This window comes from Suncus etruscus, chromosome 8, assembly GCF_024139225.1.
Source record: "Suncus etruscus isolate mSunEtr1 chromosome 8, mSunEtr1.pri.cur, whole genome shotgun sequence".
NCBI lineage: Eukaryota > Metazoa > Chordata > Mammalia > Eulipotyphla > Soricidae > Suncus > Suncus etruscus.
In genome coordinates, this window is record NC_064855.1 from 57458463 (window position 1) to 57469469 (window position 11007).

The following is an 11007-nucleotide window of genomic DNA, read 5'->3' on the forward strand; positions in this document are numbered from 1 at the left end:
TAAACTGTACTACAAAGCAACAATTATCAAAACAGCATGGTATTGGAATAAGGATAGGTCCTCAGATCAATGGAATAGGCTTGAATACTCAGAAAATGTTCCCCAGAGATACAACCATCTAATTTTTGATAAAGGAGCAGGAAATCCTAAATGGAGCAGGGAAAGCCTCTTCAACAAGTGGTGTTGGCACAATTGGATAGCCACTTGCAAAAAATTAAACTTAGACCCCCAGCTAACATCATGTACAAAGGTAAAATCCAAATGGATTAAAGACCTCGATATCAGCCCCAAAACCATAAGATATATAGAACAGCACATAGGCAAAACACTCCAGGACATTACAGGCATCTTCAAGGAGGAACCTGCACTCTCCAAGCAAGTGAAAGCAGAGATTAACAGATGGGAATATATTAAGCTGAGAAGCTTCTGCACCTCAAAGGAAATAGTGCCCAGGATACTAGAGCCACCCACTGAGTGGGAGAAACTATTCACCCAATACCCATCCGATAAGGGGCTAATCTCCAAAATATACAAGGCACTGACAGAACTTTACAAGAAAAAAACATCTAACCCCATCAAAAAATGGGGAGAAGAAATGAACAGACACTTTGACAAAGAAGAAATACGCATGGCCAAAAGACACATGAAAAAATGTTCCACATCACTAATCATCAGGGAGATGCAAATCAAAACAACGATGAGATACCACCTCACACCCCAGAGAATGGCACACATCACAAAGAATGAGAATAAACAGTGTTGGCGGGGATGTGGAGAGAAAGGAACTCTTATCCACTGCTGGTGGGAATGCTGTCTAGTTCAACCTTTATGGAAAGCGATATGGAGATTCCTCCAAAAACTGGAAATCGAGCTCCCATACGATCCAGCTATACCACTCCTAGGAATATACCCTAGGAACACAAAAATACAATACAAAAACCCCTTCCTTACACCTATATTCATTGCAGCTCTATTTACCATAGCAAGACTCTGGAAACAACCAAGATGCCCTTCAACAGACGAATGGCTAAAGAAACTGTGGTACATATACACAATGGAATATTATGCAGCTGTCAGGAGAGATGAAGTCATGAAATTTTCCTATACATGGATGTACATGGAATCTATTATGCTGAGTGAAATAAGTCAGAGAGAGAGAGAAAAACGCAGAATGGTCTCACTCATCTATGGGTTTTAAGAAAAATGAAAGACACCCTTGTAATAATAATTTTCAGACACAAAAGAAAAAAGAGCTGGAAGTTCCAGCTCACCTCAGGAAGCTCACCACAAAGAGTGATGAGTTTAGTTAGAGAAATAACTACATTTTGAACTGTCCTAATATTGAGAATGTATGAGGGAAATGTAGAGCCTGTTTAGGGTACAGGTGGGGGTTGGGGGGGGGAGGAGGGAGATTTGGGACTTGGGTGATGGGAATGTTGCACTGGTGATGGGTGGTGTTCCTTTTATGACTGAAACCCAAACACAATCATGTATGTAATCAAGGTGTTTAAATAAAAAAAAAATTAAAAAAAAATCACGATATAAAAACTTGCCAATAATGTTCAAAATATATTAAGTGAAAAGTATGTATTCAATGAACCCTTTTTAATACTAATTAAAACTAAATAATTATGTATGTAAATGTAACTGCAAAGATGCAAAAGTATAATCTTACAGGACTAAATACCAAATATATTTATAGTGATTACTTATGAATTCATGAGGAATTTTGAATTGCTTCCTTTGTGACTTAGTATATAGCCGTGTGTGTCTATATAACCAGAAAGAGCAACACTTGAATCTACAGTTATTGTTCTCATAATCTACACATACTTACTTATGAATACAGTTTTTAATAATTTAGGAATAGGAGAAGGATAAGTGAATAAGAAAACTCCAGCCTGGAGCTCCAAATACCTCACTGATTCTTTTAGACATTGTTAAAAGTCAACTTTCTCCATTTTAAAAACCAATTCTTGCCAAATTTCCCTCAGTCTTCTAAGTTGTGTCACAAACTCCAGTAATTTGTCCTACATGACAAGCTGTCCAATATTTTATTGTACAAAGGCTACAGAACAAGAACTTGATGGCCTTCCACATCTCTGTGATGGTGGTAGCCAGGGCTGGAAGGCCTCAGCCTCCCACTCTCTGCTCTGTGCAGCTCAGGCTTCTCTCCCACTGGTTTGGCACCTCTAGCCACCTCTGCCCTGAATCTCTCCCTCTCCTCCCCAGGGAGAATGTGTCCTGCCAGCTCTTGCCCCCATCAGATGAAAAAGGGGCATAGTCTATTACTAGTGCTACTCCATACTAGCAGCTTTAGTCGTGAAACCAATCATTCCCTTACATCTCAAGACCCAGTGCTGCTTAGCCTGAACCAACTTCAGCTCCAAGACAGGAGAAGTGCAGCCTCTAGTATAATTGCAGCTGTTCTGGATCTGGCACCTGATCCAAGATCCTTTTAAATCCTCTTGGCTTATCTGGAACTACTGGACCAAGCCACCAGGTGAGTATCTTATATTCAGTGTCTGAGCGCATGGCTGAAGTGCCATGGCGATTAAGATCTTTCCTTCATTCCAAAACTTTAGCTGAGCAGCTTGTCCTCCTGGAAACTGGAGGCCCAGCAAAAAGATTAGGCAGCCCTCCCCTCCTGTCCACCTTTCAATATCTCACCTTTATTAGGAACCTGAGAAACAATGTTCCTCCTTGTCACTGAATCTGTGCTCTGACATTGTTCAGAGCTTAATTGTAGCCTCCCCAGTTTCACTTTTTTTCTGGCCCCCAGAACTTTTCTGTATTAAAAAAAAATTTGAAAAACTAAAGGTAAATTTTAACTCAAAATAGCAACGATACATATCATAAGGAAAGTGGAAGGAAGGAAGGAAGGAAGGAAGGAAGGAAGGAAGGAAGGAAGGAAGGAAGGAAGGAAGGAAGGAAGGAAGGAAGGAAGGAAGGAAGGAAGGAAGGAAGGAAGGAAGGAAGAAGGAAAGGAGGGAGGGAGGAAGGGGAAAAGAAGGAAAAGAAGGGAAAGAAAGAAAGAAAGAAAGAAAGAAAGAAAGAAAGAAAGAAAGAAAGAAAGAAAGAAAGAAAGAAAGAAAGAAAGAAAGAAAGAAAGAAAGAAAGAAAGAAGAAGAAAGAAAAAGAAGAAAGAAAGAAAGAAAGAAAGAAAGAAAGAAGAGAGAAAGAAGAGAAAGAAAGAGAAAGAAAACAAAAAGAATCAACAAAGGAGACAAAAAGAGAGAAGAGAAAGAAATATGAGAAAGAAAGGGTGAAGAAGAAAAGTGAGAAAAAAATTGAAAGAGTGAGAGAAGAAAGTTCGAGGATCCTTTTCGTCATGTAGATTAATCACAAACTACTCACACTGACTAGTCATGTCTCAACTTGCCCCCTAAAACGCTACAATGAAGCAAATCCTCTTGTGGTTCTACCAGAGCCATTAATTCTCATAAAATTAAATTACTGTTCCAGTCATTCATTTTAAGAAAATTTTCTTGGAGAGTTTGACTGCCTCTACAAAAAACAAAAACAAAAAAACAAAAACAAAAAAAACACATTTTATTCAAGAGCTTAAGATTAGGGGAAATTTTGTTTGTTGGGATACTAAAGGTATCTCTGACTTTCAGCTCTCCAGACTTGCTGTGAAGGCTCAGGAGCTGTGCTGAGAGGAGAGAAGACATTCCCTTCAATCCAGTTCTTTCCCTTCTTGAAAGTGGAGATAACAGTACCTGCCTGGAGATGCTGCCAGATTTGATAAGACTGAGTGTGCAAAGTACTTTGAACTCCTCAGAGATTTAGCATTCCTTAAATACTGCTTTATCATCCTGGGTCACTTTTAAATGAATGCTTATGTAATGAAGCCACAGCCAATCTGCAGGCTGATTGGTCATGTTTCTCACAGGTCATCTTCTAAACCCTCAGCACCCATGTTTGCCCACTTTTTCACTGACCACTCTGCAAAAAAAGATTAGCAATAGATAACGAAGTCTGCATTGATAGTACAGCATGTAAGGCATCTGATATGTATGAGGCAGACCAGAGTTCAATCCTCAGCCTCCTATATGGCCCTCAGTGTACACCTGACATAAATCTTGACCAAATGCAGAAGACTCCATGGACTATGAACCACCCTCACTCTGTAGTCAATGCCTAGAAAAATCAACCCCAATAGGAAGATAAAGGATGGAATTATATTTCTAGTGATGAACTTTATCTAGTCTATAGAAACATGAGTTATGCTTGGAATCTACCTATTATCAGCCAAGGTTCCATCAATCAATTAAAATGTAATGGGCTCCAAGGAAAAAGGGCAGCCTCGGGCTCACAGAAGAACAGCCAAGGGAGAATGAAAATATTTAGCCTAGGCACAGGTTGGGAGGCCTGGATGTGCTGCCCAGAAACTTTGGCCTCCTAAACAGCTTATATATTCATTCCAAGCCTCAGTTTTCTCAACAGCAGAGAGAAAATAGATGGACCTGCTTGGAAGGCTCTTGAGAAAATTATTGTAAAGTGTATGCCATGCACCCTAAGAAATGTCTGTTATGAGTTCCTAAAGTCCACCCAGTATCCACACTGACACTTCTTACTGTCCCCGATGTAAAGAGGAGCCAGGAAAGAATGCCAAGCTCCTCCTGCAGCTCCTGTGTCCAGAAAAGACCAGCCAGTTCAGGAGGCCCTGGTGCCAGGGATCCGGAGAGGACCCAGTCACTGCCAGCTCCACTCTCAGGGTCTGTGAATAAACTGTCACAGCTCAGCTCGCAGCAGCTCGCGGCTGTGACAGACAGCCCCATGCCTGTGCAACACTTCCTTCTTGCCACCCCCAACTTTAACACTTCCATTCGCAAAATCTAAGGCAAAGAGAAGAGCAGCTTTCATGGAGAAATCTGTGAGTACCAGGCCTTCTTGCAGGCAACAGAGGGAAACAAGTTGCCCATGGCTTCAACTACTTGTCAGCTAAATCACAGGCTCACAGCAAGCCCCTTCCTTGGACAGAGAGGATCTCAATCCATCCTCCATCCTGCATGGTCCCCATGAGAGACTCCAGTCCCTGTGTGTGAAGTCCATGTCACCTGCTTGTTCTTGCAACATTCAGCTTTCTCAGGTAGTCCCCTTGAATTTCCCAAGGAGTGAGGGATATTTTATTTGCCAAGGACAGTTTGGATCATAATGACATCTTTCTCAGGCCATACGTTACAGACAGATGGGCTGTGGGCCCATCTAATGAGGAATATCCATGCCGTACCATCAAGCACCAGGGACAGACCACAAAATTTTATGGGCCTTAAATGTCCTGCAGGTCACATTTCCACACCTCTGTTGTAGAGCAATGGGCAGGAACCATGATCCATTTCTGGGGCACCGTGAGAAAAAATCAGAAACTGGAAAGCAGAGAACAATGACATCTATGCTTGGAGGTATCTCAAAAGTCAGCTAACTAGGTTATTTTAAAATAATCATTTTATCTCAAATACAGTAAAAGTTTATATTTTCAATAATTTTAAAGAAAAAATACATGAAATTTGAGGAGGCATTTTCATTCAGAGGTAGAACAATCTTGTAGGGTGTAGGAATATGGAACATTTCTAGTCCCATCTCTAACTACTTAAACCCACCTAACTCTCCCCCAAAAAGTGTTAAAAGCAAACAAAGAAAAGCTTTATGCATTTCCAAATAGTCCCAGTAGGTACCATTCCCATTTAAAAATTCATCTTGGGGTTAGAGAGACATTACAGCATATAGGACACTTATCTTGCATACTGTTAACCTGGATTGGGTCTCTGACACTCCATATGGTCCCCGATGTCTGAAAGGAATGATTCCTGCACACAGGTAATCCCTGAGCACCTCCAGGAGTGGCTCAAAACTGAACAAAATAATAATAAAAAAAAAGAGTTGTGGTTGCACAATTAAGTCTGTAGGGCAGAGAGTTGTGAATCTCAGGATAGCGACCTGAAGCTAGTATAGGCAGAGCACCTATGAGTACCACATTGGAGTGTACACAGCACCTAAAGGAGCTATATCTTTGTGATGCTATCAGGCATCACATTGGCCACATACCCTCTCCAGGCCTCAAATTCCTCTAATGTAATGGGAGAACAAACCCCCATCTGCTCTGCACGGCACTGGTGAGAACCAAATTGGAGAACTGGACACAAATTACTTTTCAGACTCTCAGGTTTTCTGCTAATTGCAGCATCATTTCTACCACTCTCCTGGGTACATAAAGACAGTTATCCTACTCTTTAGAAATATACTTACCATAGAAACAAAATAATGAAGGCAAAAAGGTTAATCTTAATATTCCACTCTTTTCACCTCTCTAGTACACACAGCCCCATAGAGATGAAGTTATGCTTTGCTTTCACTAACACTAACTTTCACTTTTGATGGCCAACAAAATGACTGACCAAGCTCTGCCTGCTGTGAAAATGGTGTATCTAACATTGAAAATCTATCAGAAACAAAAGTTATGAACTGTCATCTCTTCAGCCCCACCCCTAAACTAGGTCACACTAATAAATACCCTGTGGCTCAGAAAGACCAGAACTAAGTTCATGAGAAAAGGCTGAAATATCCATAGATGGAAGGGATCAAAGTGACTGAATTACATATTTTAAAAGAAGATTGTGCAGATATGTTTTTGTAAGAAAGACTGAGCAAAAGATCCTTTTTAACTTCATCCCACTCTGGAGTCTAGAGTTTCAAGTCTTGTTAGGTCATAGAGTTGGGTTTATTTATTTCTCCTTTCCTTCAGTCTTCATTCCTGGGTTTAGGGTATGCCATGGAATGCATTCCCCTTCAAAAAGAAAGAGAATGAATCTATAAAGTAGATTTAAAGCATGAATCCAAAACCATCAGACTATAGTGAGAACAAGACCAAATGTGCCAACTTTTCAATAGAACTCACATCTTTATACATACAGAGGGGCACAGGAAGGCTAAAGAGAAGCTAAATAGACAGATGATTGATGATCTTGTGGTTCCATTGCTGCTTCATTTTCCCCATGACAGTGGAGATCCAGTCACTTCCCCACAATCTGGGCAGTTGAACTTCAGTAGAGTTTAAGTCCCTGAAGTAATACAGCTCAAGTCCAAGAAAAAAATTAAACAGAGGCCCAAGAGCAAAATGCCAATCATGGAAGTAAAACCACTTCTTACTGGGCCCGGAGAGATAGCACAGCGGCGTTTGCCTTGCAAGCAGCCGATCCAGGACCAAAGGTGGTTGGTTCGAATACTGGTGTCCCTTATGGTCCCCCGTGCCTATTTCTGAGCAGACAGCCAGGAGTAATCCCTGAGTATTGCCGGGTGTGGCAAAAAAAAAAAAAAAAAAAAAAAACACATCTTACTAACTTTAAATCCTCTGCAACTAGGCACTCATGCTAATAAAAGTTTATTAAATAAACAGTTCCAGAAAAGACATAAGAACAAGTTTTCACTTAGGAAATGCTGATTCACTTCCGACTACTCATTCACCACTACAACACTTCATTAGAATTTGTTCAAGTCTGTTCTGTGTCCTTTGGTAATGTTTACTCTCTCAAAGTTGGAGATCTCTAGAGGCCTATATCTGGAGCTGGAAATGGCAAGACAGTGAAGAACATGACCTAGAATTCTCATGTATAGAGAAACTTGTGGGTCCATACTAGCATGACCAGCACCAAGCACTTGCCAGTTTCCAAGAGAAATGTGTTGTCTCCCAAGATCTCTAGATACAGAGGTCCGATTTAACCATCCATGATGAAGCAGAAATCTTCTATACACCAAAAAAGTACCGAGGGGAGAGTAAATGATCATGCAAGGAATCTATAGTTAATCCCATGACAGTATACTTCAGGGGTGGAGAAACCCTGTATCTCCTAGGCCAGTGATCGGCAACCTGCGGCTCGCAAGCCACATGTGGCTTTTTACACTTTTAATTTGGCTCTTCTGTGTGCCGGGAGGCCGCTACAGGAGTCAGGACTCTACTCCTAGCCTCTGTCTGTGTGCGCATTTTGTGCAGCCCCAGCGGCCGGCTCCAATAGTGTAAGATGATACCCAGTATCAACCCTAAACAAAGGTGTTCCCCCAACGTCATCCTTTCTTAAACCTCTTCCTTTGATTTGTAAAAGTCCACTGAATATGTACTTTTGTCTCTCTTGACCCGAAGCTTCTGGTATTGGGAATTGGTTTTAATAAAGAAAGAGGTGTTCTAGCTTTTGGGGCTCGAGGCAGAGAGTACAAGATAAAAGGCCATGGACTCCATGATCATCCTTTCCTGGCTAGCTTGGTTTATTATTTCTTTCCTGCTACCCTACTTCTTCAGACCAGGTTGGGTGGGGTTTAGAAATACAGTGCCTAGAGTGATCTTAAAACACATTTTATTTTGCACAAGAGTGGGCATCTTCCATGAAGGGATTCGCAATTCAGAGTTTTCTTTTCCGTGAATTCTCATGTTCAGAGTACTCATGATTAAAGTTGTGAACTAATGCCCTTAAATGCTGTTTTTCCTATTAATTATGACTTTCTGCATAATATAAGTGCCAATCAGAAATTTTTTGCAAGAGTGGAAACATTTCAATATCTCCTTCTCAGACACAGCTATCTCAGAATCAGATTCTTTTTTGAACACATCCATCTTATGTCTCACTGTAAAAACTACTTGTGAAACTCCCCTGCAGAGAAATATTAAATTCATAGAGAAAATGAACAATGTCTGTCAAATACACAAGTTTAGCTACCCATTCCTTGTCCAACTGGGGCTATACAAAGTCAGAGTTCTGCTCTCACAGGAACTGCACTACTTCTTCCCTCTTGCCAACAAGGTGAGAGAGAGCACCCTTCCCCTTAACAGTCACTTCACTTCTTCATGGAGAAGATGCTAGTAGTGGGCATCCACACTCTCAACCAGGTTGGTGATTAGCCTGGATTTGATCACAATTGTGAATTTCACAAATCATCTTTACTGTGTCATCTGTCACAGAGTTTAGTTCAGCAGGGAGTTTTTTTGAATCCAGTCTATCATACAATGAGTGGATACAATGTACGGGTATGCAACTTCTGTTTCTTGTGACTACACAAAAACACTGAGCCATGCACAGTGCATCATCTGTACATACATCAACACATCAGATTATTATTCTGAGTGAAATGAGTCAGAAGGAGAGGTGTAGACACAGAATAATCACATAAGAATAATAAATATGGTAATAATATGGTAATAATACTAGAGAAAATAGGGATGAGGGACAGGAGGACTAGCCCATGATAGGAAGCTTACCATAAAAAGTGGTGAGTTCAGTTAGAATAGAGAAAGATACATTATGACATTGATAGTTGGAACATATCACTCTGAACAAGAACTGAATGCTGAAAATGGATAAGTGACATGCATGGTACCCTTTAATTAACAATATTGCAAACCAGTGTTACAGGTCTTTAGAATTTGTCCAGCAGGCCTTCTGGTCTACACCAGAAGGCACCCTTAAAAAAAAACAATATTTCAAACCACGGTGTCATAAAGGAAATTTTGCAAACCTCAATGTCATAAAAATAAAGACAGATATAGATAAAAAAAAATGCCTGCCCCTGACATATGCAGAGGAGGGTGAAGGGGAAGGAAACAAGGGACATTGATGGTGGGGAAAGGGCACTGGTGAAGGGTGATATACATTCTATGATTGAAACTCAAGTATGAATAATTTTGTAACAAATATGCTTAAATAAAAATTATTTTTTAAATGTTTCAGGCACTCTATCATAATTCCTTTATGATATATCATATGCCTTCAACAAAGTGCCGTGTTTGTTTTGTGTGTATTTTGGTTTGGTTTCCTGCAGCACACACTAAAGTGTCAATAGGTTTTTTTTTCCTTTCAGTGAAATTACTACTTTTCTCTGGAACACTGTCCTTGCTTTTAAAGATTGTTAAAAGGTTTTTCTATTTTACTTGTTTCATCTCCATATTGTAGGGTTTCAAATTTTCAGCACATTTTGGTTATCAAGAGGAAACGTTTTGAAATGTTTTGCTTACTTATTATCAGAAATCAAAGCAGTTTTCCTCGAGAAGGGTGTTCACTATCCAGAATTAACAAATGATCAGTGAATACAAAAACTGTATTTCATGGTGAATGTTACTTCACATCTAAATCAGCTTAATCTTAAACTACAGGGGAAAGGAAACACGATTTTTTAATGTTAGAAGAAGTTATTTCGTTTGAAAACAAATTATCTGTTTTTGCTCAAGATTTTGACAGAGAAACTTTGATTCACCTTCCAAGCCTGTTGAAACATCGCCAAGAAAATAATTCTGATATTGACATTACCTATTTTAAAACAGCACTTTTAAATATGAGGTAAGCTTTTCTCAAGAGGCCTCAGGATTTCAGAAACAGCAAAGCAACACTGGCCTTTGTTAAAAAAACCTCTGAATGCCACTCTAATGGAATTAAATTTTTCTCCCTTTAATCTTGACATTGGCAACTTTGAAATGGAATTTCTGGATTTAAAAACAAAGAACTGTGGAGCTCAAAATTTGAACGTCTTTGTGCTAATTTAGAAAGATTGGAGAAACACAAATGTGAACTTAGTTCACAGCACAAATGGTCTGCTTTAAAAGACCTGGAGAAGGAAGATATGTTGATTTTTAACACCTGGAATAGTATTCCTGACTCATATAATTAACTAAAAAGGCTAGTATTTGCTGTTCTTTCCTTGTTGGGTCTACATATTTATGTGAACAATCATTTTCAAGTATGAATCTTATCAAGAGTAAATTGAGAAATTGTCTTATCGATGAGAACCTGGAATCATGCCTAAAATGAAAAACAACATACAAACCTGACTTATTCAAACTATCCAAGGAAATGCAAGGCCAATGTTCATATTAGTGTTTGTGACTTTGTCAGTCATTGTCAGGATGTAATTTTCTCTACATTATAAGGCAAATTTCATGGAATTTAACGATATTGATAAATAATATTGTTCTAAAGTTTTTGTTTTATTAGTTGTGTTATTTGTATCCTCCTGACCTATGTG

General features: G+C 39.6%; 1 non-coding gene across 1 annotated transcript; it reads left to right on the forward strand.

Annotated features, from left to right (window-relative positions):
• The first annotated feature begins 9393 nt into the window (after nucleotides 1-9393).
• LOC126017210 (U7 small nuclear RNA) lies at nucleotides 9394-9454 on the forward strand. The gene has a single exon (XR_007498852.1). It is a non-coding gene; the product is annotated as a U7 small nuclear RNA (small nuclear RNA).
• The last annotated feature ends 1553 nt before the right edge of the window (nucleotides 9455-11007 follow it).